Genomic DNA, 23277 nt, shown 5'->3' on the forward strand with positions numbered 1-23277 from the left:
TGCATTCACCGAACCCCTCCTAATTTGAAAAATAAAATTAGATTTTTACAAATTCAAAACATGGTTTATATTTATATATAGGTGTACAAAATGGAAAAAAAAATAAAAAACAAAGATCAAAACATTAAATTTAAATGGTTAAATCAAAACATTAAATTTAAATGGTTAAATCAAAACATGAAACATATTAATTATTAGTTACTTTAAATCAGTGTGACTTCTGCTGTTGCCTTTCAGAAACCAATTCAGAAATTCGCGGCTTTACCTTGGCAAGTGCCACTCTTATGTCATTTTCACAAAAAAGTCTATTCCTCTTCTTCGTTTTTATATCTAGCATCTTCGAAAAAGATTGCTCGCAAAGATATGTTGTAACAAACGGTATAAAAATCTCCAGAGCTTTCTTAGCAATAACAGGATATGTTTCCATTTGTTGACACCAAAACGTTGAGAGAGATGTTGTTCTGAAAAGTTGCTGTTGAACCTGGCTCTGCTGAATTTCAATGATTTCAAGCGGGGCGTGTCACTACGAATCATATAAGTCGGGGGTCTAGACCTCCACCGAATCCCCGAGACTGACTCACCGAACCCCTGGGGTTCGATTGAACCCAGGTTAAGAACCACTGCACTAGATCGAATCAAAATGACATATAAAACATTTTAAGTTAAACAACCACATTTGTACAAAGAAACTACATTTATTTTGCAACAAAACTTCACAACATGAAAAGTTTAATGAGTACAAATCAAGAATAAAAATATTTATTTAAGAGGTCAATGAAAAAACTAACAAAAAACACTAAAAACGATATAGAAGACAAATAAAATAGAATTCAATAACTTTTGTCCGCCTCAGCACAGGACTCCCTACTTCCTAGTGAAGAGGACTAAGAAATACCATTACTATAACTGAACTGCTGACAAACTGCTTTGGAAGTTGAATATTGAAGAGCAAAAAATCAAAATAAATATATACGAGTATATAGTAGCGGTTCATGACTTTTGAGTGTGATGGAATGCTAAGTTTGAAAAATTCGACATTATTGATGTCGAAAACGATTTTTTATTATTTTTCGAAAATCCCATTTTTTTTTCATGAAGATTTTCAGGAAATTTCAGTTTGGCGGGACTGAAACTTTTCCCGAAAATATTCATATAAAAAATCTAATTTTCGAAAAAAAAAAAATTTTTTTTTCGGCTACAACATCAACAATGCCATATATTTTTTTTTAATATTAACACTTTACAAAAGTCACGAGCCGCCAGTTAATTTAAGTTAAATTCGTCAGAATATTTTAAACGTACTGTACAACATTTTATATAGTCACTAAAATAACGTTTCAAAACTGTTAAATATTAATTATCATAAAAACTTTAAAGCTTACTAATTAACACCGTGGTCTAAGTTTTCTACTTTGATTCGAAAAGTTGTGGATTCGATTCCGCATAGCATAACATTAATGCACAGATTTTTTAGAGCATATTTTAGGAAACGTAAAAAACTCGTCTTGTTCACTAAAAATATTTTTTGAACTTAGCACTGAACTGCGCATTATAAATAATAGTTTACTGTGTTATAATTGAAGTCAACAAAACTATTAGAACTGTAACACAATGAGAGGAAATCCTTTTTAACGACCCGTTTTCTCAATGCCGCTTGACATACTTTACTACGAGGTACAACTCAAGAGTAGTTTGTATTTTCTTTTACAATAACCCTACACTGACACTTAACGCCCATGTTATCTTTGCAGATTCTGTGTGGAGGGTTTTTTAATGAAATGAAGGAGAGGATGTTCTGTGAAGGAAAAAAAAGATATACGGGGTGGGTAGGTATCAAGGGGTCAGTTTGTCCAGGAGTGACAGATGTATGAAATCATCCTTTCCGTTGCGATGCAAGACTATGGGTCGGGGGAGACTAGCTAAAAAGGTTAAAGGGTCTCCCCAAAAGTGGCCTCTCAGGCCTGGCAGGCACATCTGCCGTCAATATTAGGACTCTCCTCACCTGATGAACCCGGGCACCCCTGCTAAGTCACCAAACGTAGCGAACCCCTTAGAGTGACCTATGGCAGAGGTGTTGCTAATCCAATAAATAGTTCCTGGGGGGTAGTAATCCACTACCTACATTAAATATCATACCTAATATGTTGTGTTAGATTTTGTTATATATGTGACTTGCTTTAAGAGTATATCATATTTATAACTGTGTTTGATCAAAGCTTGTATTGACCTAATCCATCACAATCTGTCTTCGGGATATGAAATCCCAAATAATCAATTAATTACCCATTATGTACGTTCCCCGTCCACTATGGGTATATAATAAAGAATAATGCAAGTACCTCGTGGGCGTGTTTCGTGATCCAAATACAAGCCCAATTGGGGCTAATGTTTGCCTACAAAACTGTGTTTCACCATGATTACGATTTCAAATGGGATGGTGATATACAATTTCAGGCAAGTGTAAGAGAGACAGACCGCGTGCAAAATGGTCTAGAACCAAAAGGTACCAAGTCAGTGGCACATTATTTGTTTCCATTCAAATTTATAAGGAAAGCACTTCAAGTTTTTTTCCTGTATTCTATGACTATGGGTCATAATTACTACGGGTAGTTTTTGACCATAGATAATAGAAACAACGCTGATAATCCGTCAACCATTATAAGTATGAAACATTGTTCACCCATTCTATTTCAAAATCGCTTACAAACGCACAGCGGCTTAACGCTTTGTTTCAACCTACACGCCAAACAAATAACTTTCATTGGCTCGGCCGCTTTACTGGCTTATATATGTCATGGATCATATATGTGTTTGTCCCACTGTCACATTTGACATCGTCACAAAATGACGATCAGCGCCATTTTGAATATTATGATTTTAAAGGATCTTCTTTAAAAGGAAGCTACAAGCCAAAATGTGTATATTCTTTGTATACCTTATATTGTAGGTAATAGGCATTAAAATCGCTTGACAAACGGAGTCTAGAAACGTTCGATTTCAAGCACAAAACTCTTTTTTTATTAACTTTGTAAATAATTTTATAAGAAAACAAAAAATTTTATCAAGTGAAACTGTCACAGATAAATCTTAGCTATAATAATGTTTTTTTAAAAGTTGTTTCCTTTACGCGTTCATACATTTCTATTGAAAAAATATTTTTTTAGTAGTTTACATTTACATGTTTTATTGAGTAATTTGTTTTTTATTTGTATTCTACTCAAGCGAAACGATAGAAAAAGCATCAATTTATCTAAAGCATATTTTTGGTATTCATAATATACACCAATTCGTTATTAATGAAAATAGTGATTTAGCATTAAGCTTCGCCTTAAGGCGAAGTATGCATTTAAGTAACTACTTACAAATCTTATGATTTGAGAGAAAATTTTGGTTTTGAATTGTTTTATAAGAAAAAATTAGAAGTTATGTCTACTATTCACAGAACTAGCTACTAGTTTTAAGTTTTGTATTATAATAAATCATTGTATATGTGCAAATAAATCGTGTGCAACATTCTCACGTTGCGCGCCTCGTAAAATAATAAAATTTCTCAGCAAATATTATGCAAAGTTGTTTGTTCATTTGTATGGAGTATGGTATCAGCGGGTACTAAATATAAATTATTACGATGCGAGCATTACCTGTACGGAGGTTACGTGAAACTGAAAGAACTCTGGGACGGTAACTTTATGGTTTTTTGAAAAATTTGTAAGAACCAAACCAGTTAACTCGTCGGTAACTTCGGTTTTGGAAACAAACAGATATTACCGTTATATTATTATTATGGTTTCACGATAAATCAACACAATGACAATTCACTTTTAAAAAGTGATATAAAGTCATTAGAAACGATGAAAAAAATTGAACCTAACCTAACCTACTTTACCCAGTTAATAAAGTTTTTGTTTCATCACTTTCCATGACTTTATATAACTTTTTAAAGTGATGGTGAATTATCATTTTGATTATTTATCCGGTCACCGATTAAACTGTTAATATTACAAATATTATATGTTTATTTCTAATAATAAAATTTGAAAGTGTATTTCATCACATTTTAAAAACAGTATTTGGTTTTTTGGATAAGTTCCGAAATATCGCATTTATTTGGACTTTATTGAGTGGAGGAAATACACACAAATTCTCCGACTTTCTGAGAGCAGCTTTAAGAAATGTATCGGTAAATATGACAAAAGCCTGAAAGGTTAACTAAACATAGTTTAAGACCTATCGACGCTAAGCAGTAGTTTTTCACAAACACTGAAATAATCTGCCACAATGTCTGTGCGATAAAATTATGTATTGCAATTAATATAGTCATGTATTGCGGCAATAACTCTCAACGTAAAAAAAAAATCAAATATTTTTTCTGCCTAGTCTTTCTATCACAATGTATCTATTTTCAACTCGCCAGGTGCTAATAAAGTTTGAAGTAACCAATAACAATTCTGACGTTATTACTATGATTATTTTTTTAATTATATAAAGATGACAAACATTCCCGGGTTACGAATTACCTGAAAATCTTCTACTAGCATCACAGTAAGCGGTTAATGTTGCTTGCGTTGTGATAGAGAACTTAACCAGCCGTTCTTACAATAGTTGGTGGTGTAATAATCAGCTTAGTTGCCTTCCAAGCAGTGTTCTGTATTTGGCCGATGTCTTTTTTTTTAAACTTTGTATTCCGTGATTTTTCAAGGATCTGGGCTAGTTATTAAATAAAAGTGGAGTAAAGTTTCAAATTTGGTTTAATTATATTTTGATAAATCTATAATAAAAGACAGAGACAAATAATCATAAATACGGAGTAACTATCCAGTTTCGCCCGACGGTATTAAAATGATATTTGTTATTTTGATGATACGTGTTATTGGATCGTACCAATTGGAATGAGCTCATTGCAGGTCACATGTGTAATTGTATAATGCAAGTTGATAGTCGCACTGGAACAAATTAGTTCACCGTGTCATAATAGGGATATAAAGGGTGTTAAGGGACGTACTTCACATATTTAATAACCATTGATTCCTGATATGAAAATGTAAATGAAATTTACGATGATTTTTCAACATCAAACTTACAAAATCAGTAGGAATAGGACAGATAGGATTGGGGTGAGGGCTTTTGCTTGTTTTTAAAGAAAAATATATTTATAAAAACACATCAAAAAAATTTGACGGAGACCAAAATTTCATTCACATTTTTTACTCCAAATAATGTCAGAAACTGATAAAAGTAGGTCAAGTACGTCCCTTAACACCGTGTATATTACTTATATTTATATATTGTTTGCATGAATACATGTAAGTATATTAATGTATGTAGAATGTTTATGTTCACAAAACTGAATGCTTAATTGGTGAAAAGTAGTACCTACACGATACATTTTTTTTTTAAGAAAGACAAACATTCCCGAGTTACGAATAATCTGACATTATTTGAAAATCTCCTTCTACCACCACAGTAAGCTGAAAGTGTTGCTTGTGTTGTGATGGAGGACTTAGCCAGCTGAGGAATTGAACACACTACGCCCGAGGGGACCCAAGCGCGATGTCAACTCGGCCACCGACCGGTCATAGTGATAGTATATGATAGTATAATTTGTATTTAGTATAAAGTTCATACCAAATTATGGAGTCTAACGAGTGGGAATAATAGAGCTCAATGATTTGATGAACATTCGTTCAATATAGATTCTTTGCACCGTGTGAAAAAAATAATTAATGTACGCAGTTTTAACGTTGTAATTAAAAGTAATTTAATAAATAGATTTCTGCACCAAAAACATCGTCAATTTAATAGCTTCATAATATGCTGAAGAATCATCGTCCAGAAATATGATTCTATTGTATCTGAATTGCTTCGAACTATTGTTAAGCAATAATATAATGAACAGGGTTGGAAATAAGTGGTTATTCAATACTACCTAAACCTATTTTAAGCATTATTGTTCTCGCTCAAGTCATGGCTCCTATTAGTCGAGATAATCTGCGATTTAAAATAGAAAATTTCTGGTTGCTGCTAGTAATTTTCGTAATTTTGTGAATGACGAGAAACTTTCAACAACATTTTATATTTTATTTTTTCAATTTCAAAATATAAATTGGAAAAAGTTTTTCAATTAACAATTAAGTATTTGAAAATAAGAGTTTTCACAGGAGCCAAAATAAATTACCAATTAAGATGAATAATCAGAAAAACTGTTTTTAAAAACCAAGATCTATTTTTAAAAAATAAATTTTTAAATTGGTTTTGATTCCGAAAAACTTATGATACGTAAACATTTTTTTAAAGGAACCAATTTATTATAATTATTTTCAAAATTAATAGGTAACTTCGAATAATAATGTTGGATGCTTGACAGCTTTAATTTTCTTATCAATAACAGCTGAAATTAGTTTAGATAAACTGAAGACGTTATTTCAGAAAATGAATCAGGCTTATCGAAACTTCTCATTACAACTTTTAATGTGATACGCTTTTCTTGAAAATCAAATGATACTTTGTGGTTGAAAAGATAACGAAAAAAATAACGATTTATAATGTTTTTTTGGATTGGATTGGATATATTTACAAAAAATGAGACAAAAAAGAGACAAGTCAGACAATCTATTAATTGCTGTGTACTCTTAATAAATTTTTTAAAACGTTTTTTTTATTATTTGACTGCCGACTGAACCTTCCTCCCCAGGGACTGGAGTCAACCGCGCTAACAACACAGCAAAATATCAATTGGGTAAGATCGACATTTGTTTAGTATATTAAATACTATAATCTTATATAATTTTAGAGAAATGCGTATTGGTCCGCCCTTGTATGCGTGATTGCCAGAATAACCTAGTTAATATAATGCATTGTAATCGACAACAAGACTGCATAGTTTCAGCTCGATCGATGTCGGGAAGTAAGTTAGTTTCCACTTTCAATATTCCACTTCATTCATACATTTATTCAAGTAAACAAAACTGAACTTCAAATAGATGTTTTTAAAATAATTTTATTGTATAACATAGAGTAATAAACTACATACCTATACGTAAATAAAAATTGCATTCGGAGAAACTTGGTTAAAAGTAAACATTTTTCATCTGCCCTGATGATGGACACTATAACGCTATCCGAAACTCTGGCTAAACAAGGAGGAAGCCTAAAATGGCATAGCAACCCACCAACAAATCATGATAATACCATTGGCCTTGAAAATTTAAAATATCATTTGTCCATGGTCCATTATGTGACGAATTAGAAACATTTAACGTTATATTCAGAAAAACTATTTAAATTGTGGCTTGTCACAATTAAACTAAATATAACAAAAATGGAGATTTTATAAACAATAACCAACATATGGGACTGGACAAACATTCGTTCAACGTAATATATATGTTAAAATAATTTATATATAATTGTAATAAAATATTTACTTTCGTCATTCAAACACTATTTACAAACATTCACTCACAATGGTAATTGCAAATCATTATGAGCATGTCGTTCGTAAACATTTTATAAAAAGGCTTACGGTCATAATAATAGTTGAGATAATAACATGTGTAGAGTAGACAAAATCACTTACAATAATATTACGATTCACTTACAATAATATTACGATTTCCAGCTGCAGGCACGTGCAATTTTTACTATGCAAATTTTCTATTTATTTTTACATTAAAAACAGATTTATTTTGTCGTTATCGAGGTATACACAGAACACAACGTAAACACACTCGTCTAAAACACCCATCGGATTGTTTTTAATTGATGCACACGAATGCGTCAATTATTTCCACAAAATTTAAACAACGACGCATAACACTAAACACAAACAGGCTATCCGATATTCCACACGATTATATTAAGCTATTCACGTGCATTGTTTTCAATAGTGAAATCTGCAAAGTTTTCCCGTGAAATATGCTAAACAATAGCGATAGCACCCAAGGCAGAATTGCAATCATAATAATAATTACCGGAATACTGTTGAAAACTCAAAGGCTGATTAAAAATATGCATGCCTTAGCAGCAGGTACGAGTGCACCCGCAATAAAATGAACAACGAACTTAGTTCGGCCTTTGTGCAATGTCATTTCGTAAACAATTCACCGTGAACTGAGCGCCAGCTAGATATGAATACATGTGCACACGCGAGTGTAATTCACGCATTACTAAATTACACGTACCATTTCGCATACTTACGTATATCACAGGGCCGCCACGAGGGGTACAGCTGAATTTGTGTAAGATTATATTGCATAAATTCACCTCAAATTTCGACATATTCAATGTAATTATCCACATGCAAGAGATACGTGAATGATATTTTAAAGTAAAAATGTTTATTTACGAATATCGCATAGGAGTTATTGTATATATTGGATAACCAACACCTCTGTTACCCCAAGTGATTCGCTATTGATTTGGTGATTTAGCAGGGGTGCCCGGGTTCATCGGGTGAGGTGTGTACAGGATCGAAACACGTGTTCTTAAAAATAAACGAATCGAACTTTTTTCGAAATTCCAATGTTTTAAGGTAGTCTTTAGGTTATAAATTTGAATAGTTATTGTGGGAAAATAAATGTTCTTCTTTGGAAAAAAAAAATTGTATGGTAAAATAAACAGTAGAATTTCGAAAAGAAACTTTTTTATATTATACTTCTACCATCATGTAGAATCACCTCCCAAAGTTAGTGCATTTTACCCCCGGAAACCCTGTATATATGATGCATTATGTTCATTTTTGTCATCTTCAATTAAAATCAATTCAATCACATGAAATTCCACCAGGGCATTGATAACACTGGTCGACATTTTTTTTAAGTGCAGTCCCTTAAGCATAGCTAATTTTTTTATATGTATTTAGTATCCATAAACACGAAATGAAACAAAAAAAAAATTTATAGGTCAGGTTTTTTTATTATTTAACAATGTTTTTTTACATAATTCTTCCATAGTATGACGGGTACTTACTTAAAAAAATTTCAAAACTAATTCAATTTAATTTTTTTGCTCCTGATTTGCGCTTGTAAGTATCTTGAGAGTCTCTCCGCAGGGTCCAGCAATAGTCTGCTAGCATAGATGGACTCCACTTTCCTTGGTATCACTTTTCCATAGCCGCAATGTCCTGGTGAAATCGTTCGCCGTGCTCGTCACTGACATTTTTCGGAGAAAAAATTTAAATGAGAGTGAAGGAAGTGTATTTTTAGTGACATTTTACATCCCATATTTTATAGGCCATGAGAATTTCAGAGACAATGCTGATATAGTCTTCACTTTTATGACTTCTAAGAAAGTTCTCGACAACATTCTGGAAGGCTGACCAAGCGGCTAGCTCGACTGTTCTCAACACTGTTATAAAATTCGGATCAGTCAAGATCTCCCTTATTTGTGGTCCCACGAATATTTCTTCTTTGATTTTTGCGTCGCTGATCTTAGGAAACTTTTGCTGTAAGTAAATCATGCCATTTCCATCCTCAGACAAGCCTTTAAAAAAAATTTCATCAAACCCAATTAAATGTGTAAGGGTGGAAGTAAGATATCTTTAGATTTTACTAAGGTAGCATGTTGAACATTCTTTGTACCAGGTTTAAGGTGCTTTCTAGTAGGCCAGTCCTTGTTCTTTCCTGTCTCTGCTGTCCCACTCGCACAGAAAACAACAATACTTTGTGTATCCCGCTTGCAGTCCTAGTAGGAGCCCTATTACTTTTATATCACCACATATTTTCCATTCGTATTTTACATATTTAATTTTTGTTAACAGCAGCTTCATGTTGTCATAGTTCTCTTTCATATTTGTTAGATTCAAATGACATTCGAGCCTAGTTTTGCCATATTATAAAAAAAATCAATGATAACTCACGAATAAATATGAATTAATACGCATTTTAGTAAAACTTAAAACCCATAAAAACCTGACGTGATAGAAAAAAACTAATCACATATCTGAAATCAGCGTGAAATTTCCTGTCAGATTTGGCTACTTTCGTTAAAGGGACAAAAATGTGTTGACCAGTGTAATTAACAACAACTTTTTTTTACCAGCGAAGTTTGATTTGCTTAACCTCTGTTCTGCTTGGTTGTTATTCCAAACCGGTACGTAAAAATATTCAAAAATCGAATAATACTGTCAAAAAATAGTATTATAACCATTCTCAAAATTTGCACAACGTATTTTTATACAACTCATAACATCATATTTAATATCAGTTATCGTGGAGCTGGAATTGGTTAGCAACTCCAAATATCATTCATGAAAAATCTGTAAATCCGGAAAAAACCATGAAAATAATAACACGGGGAATTTTTTTTTCAGAAAAATGTCCGGACATAAAAAATGTTTACTGTATCCTAGTATCATAATAATTTAAATATATTATGTTAGCCTGTATCCATGAGTGAGGCAGCTTTTGAGAAGTGGCAGTTTGCAAACTTAATGCAAACAAATACATCTACGTGAAAGAAGAAGCAATATTATTACTTTTAATCCAAGCATAATTTTTTTGTGGTAAAATCTATATTATGGTTGCAATGATATTTTTTAATCGAGAAAAATAAAAAAGGGGTCATGAAAAAAATCAATCTATGAGAAATGGTTTGTAAATGCATTTTTTTCATGTCCATTATTTTATTATATTTTACGTTCATTTTTTGGGTTTTATACAAAAAAAAATGACTTCAATATGACCCATTTTAGCGTGTTTTTCTTAAACTCATTACTTTTAATTAAATTCATTACTTTTATATCGCTCGTGCATTATTTTTGTTTCTTCTCACTCGTGATTCGGACACATATTGTTACAGTCGTTACGGGGATCTTAATTCTAATATTTCAGTCAATTTTAATAATTGAATAAATTTTCTTTGTCATTTTGCAAAAATGATTTCTCATTCAATTTTATATACATAAGGAAGAATGAATCAAGCGGCCCGTTGGTTCCTTGGAAAAAATAACAGGCCGCCCTTAGGTTCTTGCGCCCGTGTGCGCTGCATTCTTTGACATGATGATGCAGTGACCCTGGTATTACGAGTACGGACGGGAATGTTAATATTTGTTTTGAATAGAGCTAGTTTTAGAAGCGTCAAGCGACGTTCGAGTGTGAGCCAACAAAGTTTGCTAGTTCGTTAGTTGCTTGCCTGCCGCTTGCCTCATACGCGATTAATATCTTGTTGATACTAAACAATGATAACATTAATAGCTGTCAAAGGCAGAAGAGGTCATTTATGGCTTACTATGCAACTTAAGGGCCGTCTTAAGACGTAATATCGGATAAAGCTGTGGAGTATTCAGAATACCTATCGGGAGTGATATTTGTACAATGAGATCTCCCAATCAATAACCACATTTAAATATCGTAATTACATTGTCCAAATCGATTAAAATAATTATTTAGGATGGATTGTTTCATAGAATTTGAACAGTTCATCAATTTACAAGGTTTTTTGGCGAGTTCCGTGAATGTCCCATTCAAGTTCTGTTATTAAACTACAAACCAGTTACTTGAGAGAACTGAAATAATAACAGAACTTAAAAAGAGCTTTCACAGAACTTGAAAATTAGCTTTTTTTAGCTTACAACATTGAAAAAAATCGAAAAAGGTGAGCTCGGGCTTTATGTAATTTGCACACCCAATTCAATGAATTTGAAGGTAAAGGCAAGTTTTTTGCAATCACTTCCATCATGAGCTAAAGATAAGTATGCATTTTACTGAAAAAAATAATTCAAGGCGTGCGTCGGTTGTCTGTTTTTTTTCAACTGTTCTTTTAGAAAAACAATTTTTCAAGTGTAAAAATATATTGAGCAAAGGTAGGTGGGGAAATTGGTTAGACAGAATAATTAAAGTTAACATTAATATTATAGTTGTTCATTATGTGTAAATTATAAACATTACAATAGAAATACAATTTACCTTCAGACAGACAGTTTTATCGTATACTTGGGATTCTCAAGATGGGAAGTTAGATATTTAAAATAAACAATAAAATAATTATCTCAGAAATTCATTGTTTTAATCAATAACATACACATCAAGAGTTAAGTAAGTGGCCACTAACTATAGTCAAAATTATTTTTATAACTAAACTAACTATAGTAACTACATATAGTACTGAGATGAATCGAAAGTTTCGAGACATTTTAAAGTATTTACGTTTGTAAATAATTTATTACATAAAACTCTAACAAAAGCCAGCATTAGATAAGTTTTAAAATATATATAAATCGGATTTATCCAGCATTAAGGAACTTTGACAACTCGATAACTCAAAACTTACAACTATTGTTTAGGAAGTAGGTGACTGACTGAACCGAGAATATTTGTTTTCTTGAGCGAAACCCAAGAGAAGGGTCATCTTTTTAAAGCATTAGTCAGCGTCGAGTGACAATTGCAAGGTCTGGGTAAAATTTGGAAATCAGGTCCTAACCTATTACTGACACTATGAAAAAATGTTATTTATCTTAAAATTCGCCTGGCAAATAATGAATTCCCAAAATGATTTAATCCTTGTAGAATGTACTGATAATACACACTAGAAATGCACTCTATTTACATTTGGATGAAAACCAATGTCGCTACTGACTTAACACCTTTTGGTTCTAGCACATTTAGCACGCGCTCTATCTAACGTACACTACTTGACTGACATTTTATGGTATGTGTATACTTGCGATCCGAAGCGCGAACGGAACCAGGAATCATGGGAAATGAACGAACCATCCGCACTTTCACTTGCCTGATATATATCACCATCCAGTTTGAATTTCATAATAATGATGAAACACAGTGCTGTATTAGAAATTTATGGCCCGATTCGCCAGACTTTTGGATCACGAAATACGCCCACATCGCATTTCTTGTTTTCTTATTTATCTAAAGTATTCTACGTATCACTTCAAATGTACCTTCAATTCAACACAGTGTCTACTCGTACGGATTTATTGCTCGAATACAGCATGTTTCAAACGTGTTAATTGACATCCAAAAAGAAAAATCAAGTGAAAATCAATTAGTAAGTACTTGCATACTGCTTCCTAACATCGTATGCAGTGACATTGGAGGGTCTAGTTTCATTTCCAATGTAGCTTCGTTTATGCAAAAGTCCCCAAGAACCTTTGTGAGAGCCTTGAAGGAGTAACCATATGTTACTTATACCATGGTGGGAAAGTGGTTGGCTACCTCCAATGCACGAGACGAGAGATTCGCAGGAGGAATTTTATGGAAATTAATCATTACTGTTTATTAATTAATTAAATTAATATTTATATTTAATAAATTTTTATTTAATTAATAATTATTTTAATATTTAATTAATCATTATTAGTAATTATGTCAGTTTCATGAATCAATTGCATCTAATAACACTGTCTGACAGGAGAATTATTTCAGACCTAATTGTGTTTCACAGAGTCATTAAAAACTTAGTTGATAGTCCTGCCATCGTTGCCACTATTAAATTCCATGTGCCGACTAGGAATACAAGACAAAATATAACATTTTTCTGCAATACATACACGAGCAACTATCAGACACACTCACTAACCAATAGGATGCATGATCTGGGCAACAAGTATGGGGGTAATATTGATTTATTTATGGACTCCATTTATAGAATTAAGCATAATCTATACCAACACTTTGTCGAATCCTACTAATTAGGGTAGCGTTGTTAAATTAGTGTTAATGTTTTTTCTTATATGTAGTTTTGTTGTAATTCCTTTTTTACTATATGTTAATTGTGTATTTTGAACCTTCTTTACAATGTATTACATCTACTTACTGTCAGTATCTCTTGTTTAATACAGATATTTTCCTATGTACACTGCATCATGTATCACTTCTATGTAAAAGCCTTTTTAGGCGTATATATAAATAAATAAATTACTGCCCATAATCTTTCAGAACGTTCAACAGTATCGGTTAACATTAAACAATTGAGTAATAATTTGCTTTATTTATTTCCACTGCCGTCCCATGTGCCGATCGTCGAATAGATACTTTCATGATTATTTAATCAATTTTAATTGGTACTAATAATTTTACAATCAATATAAATAAGTTTTATGAATAGAGCTCTCAACAAAATAGGCTAGGTGTTAGGTTATCAGAATTCAAACAAGATAACAATTCCAGTGAAGTTTTTGTACAAGCCGATCATGGAATTTCTTACAAAATACTTAACCATTTCAGATCTGAATTAAAATTGGCAGTGGTAGAATATATTTTTAAAAAATTTAAAAAATCAGGAAAAGATTGAACAGAAAAATCAAATTAAAAATGAAAAATGGCTACCGCCAAAATTATTGCATAAAATCTAATAAAAATAGCGCGTACTACCAATTATACCCGCAATTTAATAACGAAAACCGCCAATTTTAAATCGCTTTAGATAGCGAGGAAAACATTCTTAAAACCATATTTGTGTTTTCAAATATACACACTGGCCTGAAAGGGTTAACTTGTTCGTCATATTTTCAACATTGGTAGTACTTTCAATGAATATATATATATGTCTTAGAAAATTGAAAATGAGCAATTGAATATTTTATATGTTAAAATGAAATAATATATTACAATATACGCATTTAATAGACACGTCGTAAAATGCATGAAAATAATATAGGCTTCAGACCAAGATCGTGATTTATAAAAGTGTTTAATGTTTTTCGAGGTAATAGTTATGTCATAAGCCATGTTGGAGTGGCGGTTTTCTCCAAAAAGCGTTTGCGCAGTGACAAAAATAACAAAATAATGATAATTCCTATTATAATGTTACCACACTTTAAACAGCGGTCTGTTCAAATTCCCTGCTAAAAAATCCACCCGTCCGTATTAAAACTGCTCTAAAACGAGACCGAAATAAATCTCATACGTGCGTTATGAACTCTAAACTACTTTGGGACTATCTGTTCTAATATAATCGAAGTAGTAGTCCAACTAGTTGCGCTTTGATGGAAAACAGCGAGATCGTCCATATCTTCGAAAACTGTTGCTGTCCGGGTGCGCAGCGACTATGAGATTAGTTAACACCAAATTAGTAACTTTTATTTTTTACATTAACTCCACACAGGTGGTTATCTTTGGGGGTGCTGTGTGTGAGAGTCTTTTTGTGGAAAGGAAGGAGTGAACCTGGGTCTTGATTATTGATCCTGAGTCGCGATTGGTTGTATTTATTTTATTTATATTAACTGCTTACTGCAGTTTAAAGCCAGTGAATCCACCTAGATTTAACCATTTATACCATATTTTTTGGTTCTATAAATATGGCTCAATATGGAAAGTGATCGCTAGACATTTTTATAAACTTGGCACAATATGCCAAAAATCGCTCAAGTGGATATAATGCAATGAAAAGTCGTGTATGTATACTCAAAGTATAATAGCATGTGAATAGAAAACTTTACTGGCAGTGCGTTTGTAGCAAAAAAGCTCAGCGCACTGAAATGAATGGCGTCAATGGCCACGTTGAAAAGTCGGAAAGTTGAACATTTCACGTTCATGTGCATAGAGAGAGCTTTCTTGTTAACTGGACATTTTTCGAAGCATGAACGGCGCTCCTAGTGTGTACGTAATCTATAAATGTAATGTATTAATATTTGGGGTAGAAGACGATTATTTCACTAAATATTCGTCGAATGGTAGAGCGTTCTACTTTAATGCAGATTTCGTTTTAAGGCCACAGAGTCATTTTATAAACATATTATTATTGAAAACAATTTTTTTTTTTTTTTTAAAAAAAGACAAACATTCCCGGGTCACGAATAACCCAACAATGTTTGAAAATCTCCTACTACCACCACAGAAAGCCGAAAATGTTGCTTGTGTTGTGATGGAGGACTTAGCCAGCCGAGGAATCGAACACGCGACGCTCGGGTGAGACCCAAGCGCTATGCCCACTCAACCACTGACCGGTACAAACAATATAAACAATATAAGCTGTAATTATTTTAGCAAAAATATCTAGGACCTAAATGCTACCTATAATTTTCTGATTTTTCTCTTTCACGTTTTCGTTTAAAAATCGCTAATATTGTCTTTAATAATTAAATATTACAATTTGAAGTTTTTTATTCACTATGTTATTCCAAAAATAAATATTCATCCTAGACTTGCATAAGAGTCAACAGATGTCACACATAAAAATAAAAATAGGATATCTTTATCCCAGGCACTAAGAAAATTGCATTTAGTTCCAGTTGAATCTTGCCATCGTATATAAAGATAGCAGCCAATAAAAATGTGCTGTGAGAAAAAGAAGAATATGTTGGCAGTTCTTATTCGAAGTATGATAAAGTTAAATATTACCAAAGGAAAAAGGGTCTCATTGGCTCAGTTGGTAGAGCGGCGCCCCGGCAAGGCGAAGGTCTTGCCTTCGTGTCCTAGATGCGACCGTATCTTTTTATTTTTTTTAAATTTTCGTTTAAAAAACGCTAATATTGTCTTCAATAATTAAATATTACAATTAGAGGTTTCACTCATTAAGTTATTACAAAAATAAATTTTATTAATAGTTTAAGTCAGTGAGTAATGACTAAGAAAAAAACTTTAAGCAAAAAAATTTATTATTCTCAGTAATATTTGGTTTCTTACCCTTATCTTCTAATTTATCATCTTATATACAAGGAAATTTTGGGTCTTAAATTCGACTTCTAACCACAAATCATAATTTATAGTGCCTTTCGTAATAATAATAATAAATCAACCCCTGTCAAGCCAACCATCGTTTTTATTCATTCAAGCAAAAAGACAGGTAATTTTTGGCCGAAAATAAGATTATTGTTTTTCAAATTATCTTAGCGGGACTGACGCTTTAACCTCAGAAGTCAGGTTATTTTTATGATTATTTGTGGTATTTTAAAAGGGTACATAGTTATCAATATTCTAACACAATCCTTTCAGATATGTTATTAAAAAAACACACTTTTTTTAACAAATCAATTATATATTTTTTAAAGTTTTCTTCTAATTTTATTTGTTCTGGTAATTCGCCAAATATCTTCATTGCTCAGTACATTTTTTTCTGAAGAGTCTCATTTAATTTTTTTTTGTGTTTGTGCAGCAGGTTTTAATTTTTCTTAGAAATTCATTAGTGGATGCACGTGTGCATTTTAATGTATCAATTTGTGTTCAGTATATCACAGCTCTATTTTGTAATATTATCATTCGTTAATCTATATTGTCATTTTTTTCGTTAGATTAGATGTTTGTGCTTTTCTGTAGTCTTATCGAGTTATATTTTGTAAACCAGTGCCAACGTATGAAAAATCCCGGGATTTTATAATAATTGCAGGATTGGTGAAGCTGAAAGTTTTTATAAAATATTTGCCTCTGGAAAAAACAGACATTCTCAATTTTATTCGTAATATAATTACATATATTTTTTTTTGCAAATATTTAGATTGACGACCAGAATTATGTTTCGAATGAACACTGTTAGTAATCTTTATAAAAAATAGTTATTCCACCGCCAATTCTTTTAATACAGGCCGTGCTGTAAACAATGAACTAACAGTTAAATACATAGACCGATTTAGCAGAGTAAAACCAAGCCTTTTCTTTAGCAGGGTTTAGTGTTAAAATAAGCTTCTTCTTTAGCAGGGCTTAGTTTTAAACTCTGCTAAACCCAGAGCTAGAAGTCAAAAAACGGATCTCAAACATTTGACAGTTCATTTTCTATGGCACAGCCCGCATTAACAAAGAAAGTGGTGGTGGTTCAGATTTAGATCTGTCAATTTTCAACATTTAATCAAAAAATTCACATTTCATTATTTAAAACACGATAATTTTGGTACCTACTTTATCGCTTGTCAGTTCCAATTTCGAAAATTAAAAGTTCATTGAACTTCAATAATTTAACGCAATAAGCAGGATAACAATTGAAAATCACGCATGCACCTTCACGTACAACTTTCTTTAGTAATTGAAGTATCCAATAAGTTAATGGTGGCTGCATAGGGCTGCTCACACTTTCCAGCCATTCAATATCATCACGTCGTTACGTTTCCGGGGAACTGGTGGAATGGACACCCTTTAACAATGTGCCATATCGATCTGTGGTTTGAACATGTCCACAATCACACAATGCGGAGTACTTAAGTCCCCGTTTGTGCATCAAGCTCACACAATGTATGTCACTGTAACAGATATGGTATAACGGTATCCGCACTTTCAGAAAGAGTACCAAACCAATTTAAAAACGGGAATTGAATGTATTTGACGTGGGAAATCTGCCACTGGGCTTACTACGAATCTTCAATGTATGCATTAAAGTAGTTTCACTAGGTAGTTTGAAAGTAAATCTGTTAACATGTCTATTTCTTAATTATGCTACATATACAGGAATCGTATTCATTGATATAGCCAAACAATCCACTGAATCAAATCTTCTTCGTAATAGTATTCATGACGTGATAGAATGTCATGACATTATTCAAGAATCGTTCGTGACATAGACATTCAAATAGATAAACCAGCCAATCGAGGGAAGGGAAATAAACTAGGTTGCGAGGAGCGGTGAGGCGACGTGACCGTCTCCCTTTTGGTGATTTGTTATTAAATGTATTTGACGGTGTACAGTTATTTTTTTTTTTTTTTTTTAAAAGAAAGACAAAAATTTCCGGGTTACGAATAACCTGACAATATTTGGAAATCTCCTACTACCACCACAGTAAGCTGAAAATGTTGCTTGTGTTGTGACGGAGGACTTAGCCAGCCGAGGAATTGAACACACTACGCCTGGGTGGGACCCAAACGCGATGTCAACTCGGCCACCGACCGGTCAGGCAACCCGAATTGAAGTAATTACTATTTAGTCATCGAAAATAAAATATGCTTACGAAATACAAGTTCTTTTCAGAATGGTGAGCAAATTGCTGGCTGAAAACTTACAAATCTCTGGCTAAAAAAATTAACTACAAATCCCATATCAAATACACGAAAATTCAAGGTTTTTCCAAAATTGTTGGACTATTTAGTTATTCCCTTTATTATTTTTTTATAATTTACCCATCTCACTCGATTTTTAGCGCTGCTACGTCAGGCAGTTGAAAAGGAACTTTCAGATCCTGTGCAGAAAAGCTCCACAATGGATTGCGCTGAAAACTGTTGCATTACTTTAACGAACTTTAGTTTTCTGTGCATATTTCAATGTGCCCTCTTCGTCGGCCAACTTACGACTGATGTTATTTATTCAAAGCACTCTCGAACCCTCCTGGTGCCAAACATATATCACGCGCTTTGCGTCCAGCTCGTCAAAATGATACCCAGATTTTATTTCAGGGCACGTCTATCAATTTGCATGTCTATGGTTCGTGATAATTTTATTTCGATATATATAATGCTTTGTCCTGTCATTGAATGACCGGGGAGATCTCAAAGCACGTTTACCTTAGAGATCAAGCTGAACTTCTAGGTCTTATTGCCATAGCCATAAAAATATATAACATCTGCTTATCATTAGTACCTTGAAATAGGTGATAGCGCTAATATGAGGGTAGCCACTTGGAAACTAATCTTCAATGAAAAAAATAAAAAATCTATGGTACTTTCTTGCTGGGAATACCTCAAATAATCATTGCCTTATAGTTGACGTTTTCTGCCAGAACTAAAATTAAAATTAAACTAAAATTTTGCTTTTATCCCATGTCAACATTCTGAATCGAAACGTTGCTTATAATGGTTGTAATGTTTGTTAATCGAAGACGGGTCTTCGTAAGCCCTCTCCACTTCTTACGTCGGAATCATGAATAAAAAAAATAAAATAAAAACTTATTTTCCAAAAATAAAATCATGAATTAAAAAAATAAAATTTATGTTGATTTTCCAAAATTAAAAACTTTTCATTTAGCCCTATTGTTGTAAATAATCAAGAAACGTTTCATATGATTGCAATACTAAAGTAAATACTAGTAGTTCTATGAACAGTGTAGACGTGGCGTCCAAAAAGTATGCTTTTTTTCAAGTAATAAATCAAAACCTCAATAAACTCTGAAAAAATTAGACTTTTTCGTAGGTACCTACTTAAATTCCCACCTTCTTAATTATAAACCATATATTTTATTACAAAATACTGAAAAAAACGAATAAGAAAGTCCAAATAAACACGACCATTTCACACTAGAAAAAACTAGAAAAAATAATCTTACGTGAACTGTTAAAACGGCCACCACCTTGAAACGGACCTGGAACGTAGAATTTTTTTACAGACATACGAAATGCAAAATGGTCGAATTAACACCGGACTTCGCTTCTCTCAATCGATTAGAATGTGTAGCATTTACGTAACCAACCCTAAAAAACCCAAATTGTTAGCTTTTGGGTACAACACATATTGGCTCATAGAAATCGTTGTTCTCCTTACTGTTGTGGTTGCAAAATATGATCTGAACGGTGTTGGAAAGAGAATATACCACGCTTTATATTCAAATCTAGAAATTTACTGCATAATAATGAAAATATGCACCTTTATGAAACCAAAGGTACGGACAGCAATTTAAAAAAAAAAAATTATATGAATTATTTTTAATGAAACGACAAAAAATGAGGTGACGATAGTAATAATAATAATAATAACAGAGCATTTATATAGCGCAGTTTTGTGTCATTTCATTTCAAGTGAGCTTTACTATAACAAACTTAAAAATAGTAAATTAGTATTTTTGATAGTGTGTTCAATTCCTCAGTTAGCTAGGTCCTCCATCACAAAAGAAGCAACATTTTCAGCTTATTGTGGTGGTAGTGGGAGATAATCAAATATTGTTAGGATATTCGTAATCCGAGAATATTTGTCTTTCTTTAAAAAAAAAATAAAATTGTGGTCATGTTCTTAAAATTATTTCTTCAATGTGCCTTACCAATTGATGTATTACGCAAAATTTACAGTATAACGTTTGTGATACATGTGTCCAATAATGTAAGTGTGTTTTCTAAATATTTTTTTCGTTATCAGTAATTTAAGTTAAGCCATTTAATTTTTTTTTAAATTTAAGCATTAAAAATTATAATATTTTAAAAGCATATATTAACTTTTAAACAAATTTTTAGTTTTCGGTTACGTTACAGAAATATTCCATTTATTTGGATTTTATTGCAAAGCGAATATATTCCAACCGTCTGACAGAACATGACTGAGGCCTTAGGAGTTAATGGAATTCTAAATATGAGCGACGTATTTCGTGATTAAGTCAAACACGAAAATTTGAACCCTCATTGTAATTGATACGAATTCGGTATCTGGGTCACTTTACATACGATAAAACACGCCGCCAACCACTTAAACCAATTTAAGCACTCTAAATTATCGGCAATAAATTTCTGGCCTTTGGATTCTCGCTAAACTCCGGTTAATGGGTCTGTTGACAAACCCGCATTTCACATCGGGACAAGGACACTCCTCTCACATAGTAAATTAATTACGAGGATGTACGCATTTACACCTTTATCTACAAACATAAAATTTTTACATCTCTACACGTAAAGGGTTATTTTGACAGAACCGGTAATCTTTAGTGGGTAGGATGATCTATACAGAATTAAAAATATATCAATGTTATCAATAATTTTCATGAAACATTTGCATTCTTAGTCCCCTGACAAGTTAATTAAATTATTTATCGAGTCGAGAAATAATTTCCATATTCGAAAATATTTTATCGATTTCGGTAGGAACCAGGAAACTGTTTTTATTTTTTTTTTAAATTTATAATACGATAGTGATACTATACACAAAATACTTATTTTGGTTGTGATTTGATGGCCTCCGTGGTCGAGGTGTAAGGCTACCTTCCTCTTCTTCTTCTCACTACCTTCAACCTCACAACATACACCAATTGGAGATGCCATAGTCTCACTGGCTCAAAACGGATGGGAGCAGTTGTGCGGTTTCAAATATTTTTTTTTTGAATCTGTCTATTTGTAACTTCGGTTCGGTTAGTTCAATTAGGTATTTGATTTTCATTTTCAAAATTGGAATTATCTGTTTAAACAAATTCAGATAGGTGATAAAGTAGATAATGATATTTTGAATAGATTTTTTAAAATTTCTATTTACAAAATTTTACTGATTCGTCGAGAATTCAGACTATCCCCATTGATGTATTTATAAGAAATATGTAGACGAGACATTAAGTGAAAAAACGATTCCACCTTTTTACCTCCACGTAGTCCAATTTGACCTTTGACCCAATGACCGAACGACCGAAAACAGTGGAAAAGGTTTTGACGAGACTATCCCGTGATTTTTAACAAGTCTGTGCTAGAAAAATGCTAAATATGAAACGGTATTGATTGCAGTAAGCTTGTACATTTTGTACAAAGCAATAATTTTTTTTTAAAATTCATTTCTTGTTTTTATTTTTATTTTAGAAGTTTTTTGTTTAATGTCCTCTGCGATAGGAGTTTGTCGGTGTTGTGAGGACATTTTACAAAGATAAGTTGTGATGTACGTAACAATTCTCCAAATTTATTTCAAACTTTAATTCGGTCAATTCGTATTAAACGTATTGGTGTTATGTTGGTGTGATAGAAAAATGGCCATCACAGTTTTCATTTTTTATTATTTTTAATTTTAATGATTAAACACACTATACAAAATAACGCTGAGTAATAAGCTGAGAGTACGATAGGTATATATTTTTAATCTCTATCCTACATTATTCTAATCTACCCGTGCTTGCATTTTAAATTTTGAAGCTGTACCCAGGTACCAAGCTTCTTGTCAATCACTTTTTTACACAATTTTAGAAAATTCTCTGTGTCTACCGACAATTCAATTTGGGAGGCGGGTATGGGTACCGGGAGTCATCTATTGGACTAAGCAGGGGCGCTCGGGTTCATGGGGTGAGGTTTGTCTAGGTCATGGCGGGAGATTCGTTTGCCCAGACAGGTTGAGGGAGAAATTTTGAGCTCTCCAGCTAGCATCTCTCCCGATCCATCGCCTTGCACAGCAGTGAAAGGGATGAATTCATAAGTTTGTTACTCCTGGATACATTGACCCCCAGATACCTACCCTCCCCTCATACCTTCTTCCTTCACAGAACTTTATATCATTCACTATCCTAAAAAAATCCTCCACACAGCATCCCAAAAGATAATTCCCTGAAAAAAAAGCAGGTTTCTAATACATTCGTGAAAGGTGATTTTTTATGCACAAAAACATGCATACAGGAATACCTTAAAAGCAATAAACTACTACTATGACGATTGCAACTATTAAATATTCTTCTACTGCAACTTGATCCTTCATTACTACAGCATATATATATATTTTTTTTTTTTTAAAAAGAAAGAC

The 23277-nt window shown here is 32.6% G+C and overlaps 1 protein-coding gene across 3 annotated transcripts in view; it reads right to left on the reverse strand.

Annotated features, from left to right (window-relative positions):
* Epac (Exchange protein directly activated by cAMP) overlaps positions 1 to 23277 on the reverse strand; it is a 524699-nt gene that overhangs the window by 195991 nt on the left and 305431 nt on the right. Inside the window, exon 1 of one of the 3 annotated variants that reach the window (XM_089634074.1) lies at positions 7599 to 8140. The exons of the other annotated variants lie outside the window; for them this stretch is intronic. The gene's annotated coding sequence lies outside the window, so the exon portion shown is untranslated. Of the gene's footprint in view, positions 1 to 7598; positions 8141 to 23277 lie in introns of those variants that run through there. 3 annotated transcript variants of the gene reach the window in all.

The sequence above is a fragment of the Hesperophylax consimilis genome, chromosome 8 (assembly GCF_061612785.1).
Source record: "Hesperophylax consimilis isolate HC1 chromosome 8, BYU_Hcon_1.0, whole genome shotgun sequence".
Classification (NCBI taxonomy): domain Eukaryota; kingdom Metazoa; phylum Arthropoda; class Insecta; order Trichoptera; family Limnephilidae; genus Hesperophylax; species Hesperophylax consimilis.